The sequence below is a fragment of the Lagenorhynchus albirostris genome, chromosome 17 (genome assembly GCF_949774975.1).
Source record: "Lagenorhynchus albirostris chromosome 17, mLagAlb1.1, whole genome shotgun sequence".
Lineage (NCBI taxonomy): Eukaryota > Metazoa > Chordata > Mammalia > Artiodactyla > Delphinidae > Lagenorhynchus > Lagenorhynchus albirostris.
Window position 1 is genome coordinate 30,119,994 of NC_083111.1, and position 12,081 is coordinate 30,132,074.

A 12,081-nucleotide genomic window follows, 5' to 3' on the forward strand; every position below is an offset into this window, starting at 1 on the left:
ATCTCAGTTCAAAAATATTTCTGCTGAATCAGTATCACCACTTCCCTCAGCTAGTCATGAAGCTAATTTCAGCAGAGGTCTGAGATTAGGCAAGATAGTGAAGTGTACTGACAATGTGGTCCAGACCTTAATTTATAGTCTTGTTTAAAATTAAGGTTGGCTTTGCCTTTGGCCCCGAGACCAGAGAAACACCTCATGCTAGAACTATCATTAGGTCAACCAGAAGAATGTAGCTAAATTGCAACTATATTTGTCTTTGGAATCATTCTTTTTCTTCTCCTTACTGTTCCTGCCTTGATATATAGGTAGTTTAGAGTTTCCTTGTTCATGTGTCAAATCCACAATGGAGGGTACCTCTCCAGGCTTCTCTGCTCTAACAAGCACTGCCTCTACACTAGAACTTTCCTTCTTCTACTTTTCACTAAAATATATTTGTCCAAAGAAAATTATCTCAAATAATTTTTAAAAATATGTTGCTTTTCAACCTATAGACATTTTCAAGAAGCAAATGCTGAGATAGAATTTGGAGTGCAAGATATGGGATTAACACTTAAAAGAAGAAGGGGAGGAGGTAGGATTAGGCAGGAAAAGAAGTTGAATTGAAATGAAGGCTGAATAACTTCTGCCAACCCAGCAGGGAGTTCTGAAACAAACATTGCCCATCAGAGCAGTGTTACATTGGGCATAAATGACCAAAACTGTGTACCCCTACTTTGTTCAGTCAACACATGCTGACTCCACTAGGAGCTGTGAACTTGTGCATAGCACTCTCTAGAGCTGTCAACTAGAGGCAGTGTGCTGACTGCATTCTCCACAACTGTGTAGAAGTTTTTCTTTCAAAGGGGATCCAGAGAGAGCATTTCTGCGTCATTCTGACTCACATGATTAAGTAATTCATATTAATGTCTTGAGTACTAATGGCATACTTAACACTTTCTCAAATGTATTACTTGGAATAGATGTTAAAAAGTGTTCTAGAGTAAAAATATTTTCCGTTTATGTAGTTCCATGAAACTTTTCATCACACAAAATTAAAGAGGTTCTTTTGCTGCAGAATTTATTGTCCTTATTAATATTAATGTATTATCTAGTATACAATGAGACATCAAGAGGAAATGAATATTTCTCAAATATATGTATATATAGAGACTTTAATTTTCTTCCAATAATGTATTTAATATCTTTCAGAACACTAATAATTTGGGATATCATATTAAATAACTGGTTAGTAAATATTTGGTAAACACTTAGTGAAATTTTTCCTCAAATTAATCAAGACAAAATAACCTAATTTTATTTTTTAAATTGTCATTTAATTGGGAAATTCATTTAATAAAGTAAATATTGCTAAATGTTTGCCAAATATAAGCTACATTAGGTAATTTTCTGGTGGGCTATATGATAAAATATTGGCCAATATTAATATTATTCTGTAGGTTCCTCTGAGTGAATAGTTTCCTAAAATAATTTGATTAATTTGTTGATGCTTCATTGGAGAAAGTATTATATTGACATACCACTGAACTCTGTATTTGATGGTACTTTTATAAAATTTATCCTAACCCACTTGGTATTTCTATCAGCAACTTTAATGAAAACATTGAAAGCATGCCTATCAAATTCTCAAGCAATGCAAAAGTAGAGGATTGACCTTAGGTACTGAAATTCAAAATTCAAATTAGAAATAAGCACCATAACTAAATGTATAGCCTCAAACTGAGATTGATTTAACAGGAAAATACAATAATTGATATATTGGTTCCCACATCTTACTCAAGTGTATTCTGGATCTGACCAGAATTTGAGAAAGTTCATAGGAAAAAGATTTATAAAACTTAGCAGATTACGCACTTAATATGTTTCAACACTGTAATGACTGTTTAAAAGTCTCACATTATTATTACATGGAAATAATAGAACTGTTCTCTTCAGAGATTAAATTCAGACATATTTTACTTTCCCTTGGATAACCCACATCTGGAATATGTTTAGTTGTGGTTGTGATATTATAAAAAGAGGTTGACAAACTGAGTCTTTGAGGTACAGAAACCAACATATAATTAAAATACATAAAAAATTTTGAAAGGAACTTGTTGATTTTAGCATAGAGAAGGCAAAACTAAAAGTTGAAGGTAGTCATTGGATGCACTGTCATATTAAGAGGGAATAAGCTCATCATGTGATATTCCACAGAAAAAAGTAAAAGAAAGAGGTTTCTGTATGTCTGAATATTAGTTTTCTTGGACTACTGTAAGGCATTTTCACAAACTCTGTACCCTGAAAAAAATAGAGACCAGAAGGCAGACAGCAGAAGCAAGAAGAACTACAATCCTGCAGCCTATGGAACAAGAACCACATTCACAGAAAGATAGACAAGATGAAAAGGCAGAAGTCTATGTACCAGATGAAGGAACAAGATAAAACCCCAGAAAACAACTTAATCAAGTGGAGATAGGGAACCTTCCATAAAAAGTATTCAGAATAATGATAGTGAAGATGATCCAGTACCTTGGAAAAAGAATGGAGGCAAAGATTGAGAAGATGCAAGAAATGTTTAACAAAAACCTAGAAGAATTAAAGAACAAACAAACAGAGATGAACTATACAATAACTGAAATGAAAACTACACTAGAAGGAATCAATAGCAGAAAAACTAAGGCAAAGAACGGATAAGTGACCTGGAAGACAGAATGGTGGAATTCACTGCTGTGGAACAGAATAGAGAAAAAAGAATGAAAAGAAATTAAGACAGCCTAAGAGACCTCTGGGACAACATTAAACACAACAACATTTGCATTATAGGGGTCCCAGAAGGAGGGGAGAGAGAGAAATGATGAGAGAAAATATTTGAAGAGCTTTTAGTCAAAAACTTCCTTAACATGGGAAAGGAAATAGCCACCCAAGTCCAGGAAGAGCAGAGAGTCCCATACAGGATAAACCCAAGGAGAAACATGCAGAGACACATAATATTCAAATCTGCAAAAATTAAAGACAAAGAAAAATTATTGAAAGCAAAAAGGGAAAAATGACAAATAACATGCAAGGGAATTCCCATAAGGTTAACAGCTGATTTCTCAGCAGAAATTACACAAGCCAGAAGGGAGTCGCATGATATACTTAAAGTGATGAAAGGGAAGAACCTACAACCAAGTTTACTCGACCTGTCAATGATCTCATTCAGATTTGATGGAGAAATCAAAAGCTTTACAGACAAGCAACAGCTAAGAGAATTCAGCACCACCAAACTAGCTCTACAACAAATGCTAAAGGGACTTCTCTAAGTGGGAAACACAAGAGAAGAAAAGGACCTACAAAAACAAAAACAAACTGAAAACAATTAAGAAAAAGGTAATAGGAACATACATATTGAAAATTACCTTAAATGTGAATGGATTAAATGCTCCAACCAAAAGACACAGGCTTGCTGAATGGATACAAAAACAAGACCCATATATATGCTGTCTACAAGACACCCACTTCAGACCTAGGGATACATACAGACTGAAAGTGAAGGGATGGAAAAAGATATTCCATGCAAATGGAAATCAAAAGAAAACTGGAGTAGCAATACTCATTTCAGATAAAATAGACTTTAAAATAAAGAATGTTGCAAGAGTCAAGGAAGGACACTACAAAACTACATAATGGTCAAGGGATCAATCCAAGAAGAAGATATAAGAATTATAAATATATATGCACCCAACATAGGAGCACCTCAGTACATAAGGCAACTGTTAACAGCTCTAAAAGAGGAAATCAATAATAGCACAATAATAGTGGGGAGCTTTAACACCGCACTTACACCAATGGATAGATGGTCCAAAATGAAAAAAAAAAAAAAAGGAAACAGAAGCTTTAAATAACAAAATAGAGCACATAGATTTAAATGATATTTATAGGACATTCCATCCAAAAACAGCAGGTTACACTTTCTACTCAAGTGATCAGGGAACATTTTACAGGATAGATCACATCTTGGGTCACAAATCAAGCCTCAGTAAATGTCAGAAAATTGAAATCATATGAAGCATCTTTCCTGAACACAACACTATGAGATTAGAAATGAATTACAGGGAAAAAAATGTAAAAAAACCTCAAACATATGGAGACTAAACAATACGTTACTAAATAACCAAGAGATCACTGAAGAAATCAAAGAGGAAATAAAAAAAAATACCTACAGAGAAATGGCAATGAAAGCACGATGATCCAAAACCTATGGGATGCAGCAAAGGCAGTTCGAAGAGGGAAGTTTACAGCTATACAACCTACCTCAAGAAACAAGAAAAATCTCAAATAAACAATCTAACATTACACCTAAAGGAAATAGAGAAAGAAGAACAAAAAATAAAATACAAAGTTAGCAGAAGGAAAGAAATCATAAAGATCAGAGCAGAAATAAATGAAATAGAAACAAAGAAAACAATAGCAGGGATCAATAAAACCTAAAGCTGGTTCTTTGAGAAGATAAAATTGATAAACCATTAGCCAGACTCATCAAGAAAAGAGGGAGAAGACTCAAATCAATAAAATTAGAAATGAAAAAAGAGAAGTTACAACAGACACCACAGAAATACAAAGCATCCTAAGAGACTACTACAAGCACCTCTATGCCAATAAAATGGACAACCTGGAAGAAATGGACAAATTCTTAGCAAGGTATAATGTTCCAAGACTGAATCAGGAAGAAATAGAAAATATGAAGAGAAAAATCACAAGTAATGAAATTTAAACTGTGATTAAAAATCTTCCAGCAAACAAAAGTCCAGGAGCAGATGGCTTCAGAGGTGAATTCTATCAAACATTTAGAGAAGAGCTAACACCCATCCTTCTCAAACTCTTTTTCTTTTTGTTTTTGTTTTTTTGGCGGTACGCAGGCCTCTCACTGCTGTGGCCTCTCCTGCTGCGGAGCACAGGCTCCAGACACGCAGGCTCAGCGGCCATGGCTCACGGGCCCAGCCGCTCCGCGGCATGTGGGATCTTCCCGGACCGGGGCACGAACCCGTGTCCCCTGCATCGGCAGGCGGACTCTCAACCACTGTGCCACCAGGGAAGCCCCCCTTCTCAAACTCTTACAAAAAATTGTGGAGAAAGGAACACTGCCAAACTCATTCTATGAGGCCACCATCACCCTGATACCAAAACCAGACAAAGATACTACAAAAAAGAAAATTACAGACCAATATCACTGATGAATATAGATGCAAAAATCCTCAACAAAATACTAGCAAACAATGTCCAACAACACATTAAAGGATCATACAAGATGATTAAGTGGGATTTATCCCAGGGATGCAAGGATTTTTCAGTATAAGCAGATCAATCAATGTGATACACCATATTAACAAATTGACAAATAAAAACCATATGATCATCTCAATAGATGCAGACAAAGCTTTTGACAAAATTCAACAACGATTTATGATAAAAAAAAAAACTCTACAGAAAGTGGGTATAGAGGGAACCTACCTCAACATAATAAAGGCCATATAAGACAAACCCAAAGCAAACATCATTCTCAATGGCGAAAGCTGAAAGCATTTCCTCTAAGATCAGAATCAAGACAAGGATGTCCACTCTCACCACTACTTTTCAACATAGTTATGGAAGTCCTAGCCACAGCAATCAGAGAAGAAATATAAATAAAAGGAATACAAATTGGAAATGAAGAAGTAAAACTGTCACTGTTTGCAGATGACATGATAGTACACATACAGAATCCTAAAGATGCCACCAGAAAACAGCTAAACCTAATCAATGAATCTGGTAAAGTTGCAGGATACAACATTAATGCACAGACATCTGTTGCATTCCTATACACTACTGATGAAAAATCTGAAAGAGAAATTAAGGAAACACTCCCATTTACCTTTGCAACAAAATGAATAAAAGACCTAGGAATAAGCCTACCTAGGGAGACAAGAGGCCTGTATGCAGAAAACTATAAGACACTGATGGAAGAAATTAAAGATGATGCCAACAGTGTTCTTGGATTGGAAGAATCAATATCGTGAAAATGACTCTACTACCCAAAGCAATCTACAGATTCACTGAAATCACTATCAAATTACCAATGGCATTCTTTATGGAACTAGAAAAAAAATCTTAAAATTTGTATGGAGACAAAAAAGACCCCTATTAGCCAAAGCAGTCTTGAGGGAAAATAAATGGAGCTGGAGGAATCAGACTCCCTGACTTCAGATGATACTATAAAGCTACAGTAATCAAGACAATATGGTGCTGGCACAAAATCATTAACATACATCAATGGAACAAGATAGAAAGGCCATAGATAAACGTATGCACCTATGGTCAACTAATCTATGACAAAGGAGGCAAGGATATACAATGGAGAGAAGATAACCTCTTCAATAAGTGGTGCTGGGAAAACTGGACAGCTACATGTAAAAGAATGAAATTAGAACACTCCCTAACACCATACTCAAGAATAAACTAAAAATGGATTAGAGACCTAAATGTAAGACCAGACACTATGAAACTCTTCCAGGAAAACATAGGAAGAACACTCTTTGACATAAATCACAGCAAGACTTTTTTGATTCACCTCCTAGAGTAATGGAAATAAAAACAAATGGGACCTAATGAAACTTAAAAGCTTTTTCACAGCAAAGGAAACCATAAACAAGACGAAAAGACAACTTCAGAGTGGGAGAAAATATTTGCTAATGAATCAACGGACAAAGGATCAATCTCCAAAACATATAAACAACTCATGCAGCTCAATATTTAAAAAAGCAAACATCCCAATCCAAAAATGGGCAGAAGACCTAAATAGACAATTCTCCAAAGAAGATATACAGATGGCCAAGAAGCACATGAAAAGCTGCTCAACATCACTAATTATTAGAGAAATGCAAATCTAAACTACAATGAGGTATTGCCTCACAACAGTTAGAATGGGCATCATCAGAATATCTACGAACAATAAATTCTGGAGATGGTGTGGAGAAAAGGGGACCCTCCTGCACTGTTTGTGGGAATGTAAATTGATGAAGGCACTATGGAGAACAGCATAGATGTTCCTTAAAAAACTAGAAATAGAATTACCATATGATCCAGCAATCCCACTACTGGGCATATACCCAGAGAAAACCATAATTCAAAAAGACACATGCACCCCAATGTTCATTGCACCACTATTTACAGTAGCCAGGTCATGGAAGCAACCTAAATGCCCATCCACAGACGAATGGATAAAGAAGATGTGGTACATATATACAATGGAATATTACTCAGCCATAGAAAGGAACAAAATTGGGCCATTTGTTGAGACGTGGATGGACCTAGAGACTGTCATACAGAGTGAAGTAAGTCAGAAAGAGAAAAACAAATATTGTATATTAACGCATATATGTGGACCCTAGAAAAATGGTACACATGAACCGGTTTGCAGGGCAGAAATAGAGACACAGATGTAGAGAAGAAACGTATGGACACCAAGCGGAAAAAGGGGTGCGATGATGTGGGTGTTTGTGTGATGAATTGGGTGATTGGGATTGACATGTATACACTGATGTGTATAAAATTGATGACTAATAAGAACCTGCTGTGTAAAAAAAAAATTAAATAAAAGTAAAAAAATAAAGAAATATATTTTCTCACCATACTGGAGGCTAGAAATCCAAAATCAGGGTGTCAACAATGCCATGCTCATTCTGAAGACTCTAGGGAAAAATGTTTCCTTACCTCTTCTTAGCTTTTCGTTATTAACAGCAATACTTTGGATTCCTTGGCTTGTGGCTGCATAACTCCTATCTCTGTCTTCATCACATGGCATCATCCTCTCCTGTGTCTTCACATAGGCTTTCTAAAAGGACACCAATCAATATCTTAACTAATTACATCTGCAAACACCAGATTTCCAAATAATGTCACATTCTGAGTTTTCAGGTAGACATACATTTGAGAGTACACTATTCGACCCAATATAGTCTGACCCCCCAATTCACATCTATCCCTTGTGCCCAATATGTTCACTCTATTCTAATATCCCTGAAAGTCTTCACCCATTTCATCAACTCAAAATTTCATATCTCACCACCAAAATCACCTAAATCAGATGTAGGTGAGACTCTGGAAATGATCCATCCTGGAGCAAAACTCCTCTTCATCTGCGGACCTGTGAAACTAGAAAGCAAGTTATGTGCTCCAAAATATAGTGGTTAGACAGGGAAGAATAGATATTCCCCATGGGATAGCGAAAGAATGGAGCTATATCATTCTAGTCTCTGCCTTCGGTAGCCACATGGCCATCTTCACTATGTGTTTTCACATGTCCTTCACATAAAGATACCAGTCATTGGATTCAGAATTCTCCTTGGTAGCAGAATCGGCAGTTTCAAAAATAAAGAGATGAAAAAAATTGATACATATAAATGTATTTATATATATTTAATGCACATGTCCTTTTATACATATATTTTTAAAGGTATTGATCTCAGATCTTTTAGAAAAATCTTTGGTCAACATGTTTCTGTATTTTCTGGCCTCAAACACACCTGTAGTTCTCATTCCAAGGTGACTTTCACTTTGTGTGTGAGGAGAACATGCATTTCTGACACTTGAATCATGCCCTTCTGAAGGGCATGGGTTAAGCTAAAGATGAGTGATGATTTCCAAAGAAATTGATGTCACTGACAGAAAAGTGTCCTGACACAATGGATGTTAAGGTTTTATTCCTCAAAGGTCCTGTCTCTCTTTCATCAGGTATCAAGACTATTCAGTGTGGAAAAATGATGGAACAAACCTGGACAGAGTATATAGTTCTTGTTCATTCATTGTTCCCTTGTAGTTGTGTTTGTGCATGCAAATCTATTGCAAGAAATCAACTGATACTTAGAAAAGATTTTTTTTACCTAAAGTAGTTAGATAATTCTGGGGGAAAAGCTCATGGGTAGAAGGATAAGATGAATAAGAACTAATTATGAATAACCTCCACTCAGGATTTATTTTTATAAAAACCTCAAGTTTTATAAAAATAAGAGAGACATGTGCTAGCTAAGAAATGTTACCTAATCCAATAACTCACCAAATTCATCAGTACTTAAGTCTAGTACATTTGTATAAGAAAACATCCAAAACTCAAACAGCTCATTTTGTTTATGGATTATCTGGATTAAACATATCAATATTCTATTTTACTTTGACATTATGATATACTCCTTTTGTGCCACTCTGAGGAATACTTAGCTTCCAGATGAGTGTAAATGGTAAGGCTTTTAACTATGTTCTGCATATATCCCTTTAACAGAGAGTATTTTATTTAGGGAAAAGAAGATTAAAGATGTACACAAGACCTATCATTTAACACCTGAACATGACAAAAATAATGTAAATATTCTTATTATGGCCTAACTGAGAAGAAAGTAGAAGCTCTACAAATTCTGGGATCGTTGTTTTGTTTTGTTTTGTTTTTTCCCCTGATGTATCCTTAGGACCTAAACTGTGATTGGCATATGATAATCACTCAATATTTGTTTGACAAATGAATGAAGCCATAAGGTCACATTTCACTTTAATATGAAGATTTGTTTTAATAGCCATGCTCAAAGTTAGAAGTAAGCTACCTATTACTGGAAGATTTAACTATCAAAATGGTTGAGCATTTGGCTAACAAATATTTAAATATTAGATAAGTAGTTCCACAAAATACGCCTGAAGTTAATTTCAAGCATATGTGAAAGTCTGTAATTTTCAAATGTTATTCCCCATAGTTGACTTAGATTATATGACAGGTATTATTGTACAGTATAGGACAGATTGTGAGTAGTTGCTAACTTCTCTGGGTGGAGAACAGGTAAGAGGAAAGAAACAGATAGTCAATGTCCTCTGAGTAAGATGGCATTGAGTCTAAAATTTCAGATAGAAAGAGTCACAGCAGCAGAAAGAGAGAGAGAAAAAAGGAGGGACAGAAGAAGGGAAGAAGAGAGAAAATGAAAAGAAAGGAAGAAAGGGAGAATAAGGAAAGAGGGAGGGAGGAAACATGATATAAGAGAAAGTCTGCAGTGTTGATCCATGTAGGTCTGAGTTGATTCAAATAGTTCCCATGTTTTCTGGAGCCTACAGAAAGTTTTATTTCTCCCAGTTTCCTTAACCATATAAAAAGGATAATAATACTAAATACTTCAGAAGGTGGTTTCATGCATTAAATGAGATAATCTATGAAAAGAATTTAGCAGAGTTTCAGGTACAGAATAAATGTTCTGTAAATATTAGTGCTCAGCATCAGAATTATAATGTACCTATTTTTAGGAAAGTAATTGAATAAGTACATTGTTTCCTGCTTTCATACCATAACAACAGAAGGCTGAGAGGTTTTTGTGATCATCTTTGAGGACTTCCTGTACTACTGGTTTTGGGAAAGCCTTGTCTTCATGGATTGATGGAACAAATATTTCTTAAATTTTACATGTTATTGATTGTAGTACATCGATCATAATTCCAGTTCAATGTTTCAATAACTTGTTTTGTTGAGTTGAAATCATAATAATGGCATTGTAAAAACTACAAACTATAAACATTGGAGCTTTGGTCAGAGTCAAACTTTAAATGAATAATTTGACTTTTTTCTTTCTCATAATACCCTTCCAGTGGCTTAATTTTCTTTTGTGCTACAGTGTACATTGAGAGATAAGCAAGACTTTCTGTGTTTTGCACCATCCAGGCAAAAAAAAAAAAAAAAATTTCCCCCAAACATTTGAGGTTGCACAAAATACACACTAGCACTTTACAAGTACCTTTCTTTTCATTAAAAACCCAAGTGTATGCTATGGGAAATGTATTTCACATCTAATGGCTGGTTTTTACTCAAATTGTCATTTGGTAAAGCTATTCGATTTTTTTTGGTATAATTTTATGGTGACTTAAAAAAAATTAATTGCATTTTGCTAGTCAGAAATTAATCTGAATCCTCAAGGCTCAATTTCAGATTTGAATTTCAAGTCTCCAGGTTTGATGTCAGGCTTGCAAATTTCTTCCCTCAATGTCTATCTACATAAAACATTTATACTACACTATATCAGAGCAAGTCCCATATAAAGCAAGATTATGTTTCTTAAGTGGTCAAAAAAGTGTACTCTCAATAGAGGCTGCTTAAGATTCTAGACTATTATCCCATAATAGAAGTCATGGTATTTCTTTTTTACTATGATCCTCAGGCATAAACACATTTAATATTTTCATCCTCTCTCTCTCTCTCTCTCTCTCTCTCTCTCTCACACACACACACACACACACACTTACAAGTAACCAAAACAAAACTATAATGAAACAATACCTAAACTTACATAGGTAAATGTGCCTTGATTTTTTTTTCTATTTTTATTTTGTTCTATATATTCTATTGTATTCCATTCTATTCTATTTTATTTAAAATAAAATACTTATTAATGCTCACCAAATTGGATTTATGACCTACTTATGGTTAAAATAGGAAATGAAATGTGAGACCAACACCAAACAATTGTTCAGAAACTACTGCTAAGCAACAGCCAGTCAGTCCATCCCATGCAGATAGACAGATGGCATCCAGAAAGAAGAAAGTCTCAATATGAATAATACTGAGTGACAAATGTCAGAATGTCTGTTGTTAAAGCCACTGGTGGCAGATTTCTCTCTTGGAGACCAGACTCTTTTAGAGGTCTGCACTCTTCCAGGTATAAGGAGGAGACAGTTCTGGCTTATTCCTGTTGACACAGAGTCCCAACCAGTTTGTTCCATATTCTTCATTTTAAGGAAGTATTATAATAAATTAACATAGTTGCAATAAAATCATCTGAAATGGTATGATAACAAAGGATTACATTTTCCAAGAAGACTGACACAAATCTAAGATTTTATTTAGCATAAAGATTTACTAATAATTTTAAGGACATAAGAAATTGCAAGGCACTGGCACAACAGGAATGGTCTAGGTTCTCTAATGCAGTTCCCCAGGTTCTTTCTTGTTGCAGCAGAATGCACTCTGGTGCCAAATATACAGTATCTTACACAGAAGGAGCCATTTTGGCTGGGAAGCATCTCCATTCATCTTCATGTGATTACATACATTCTATGACATTT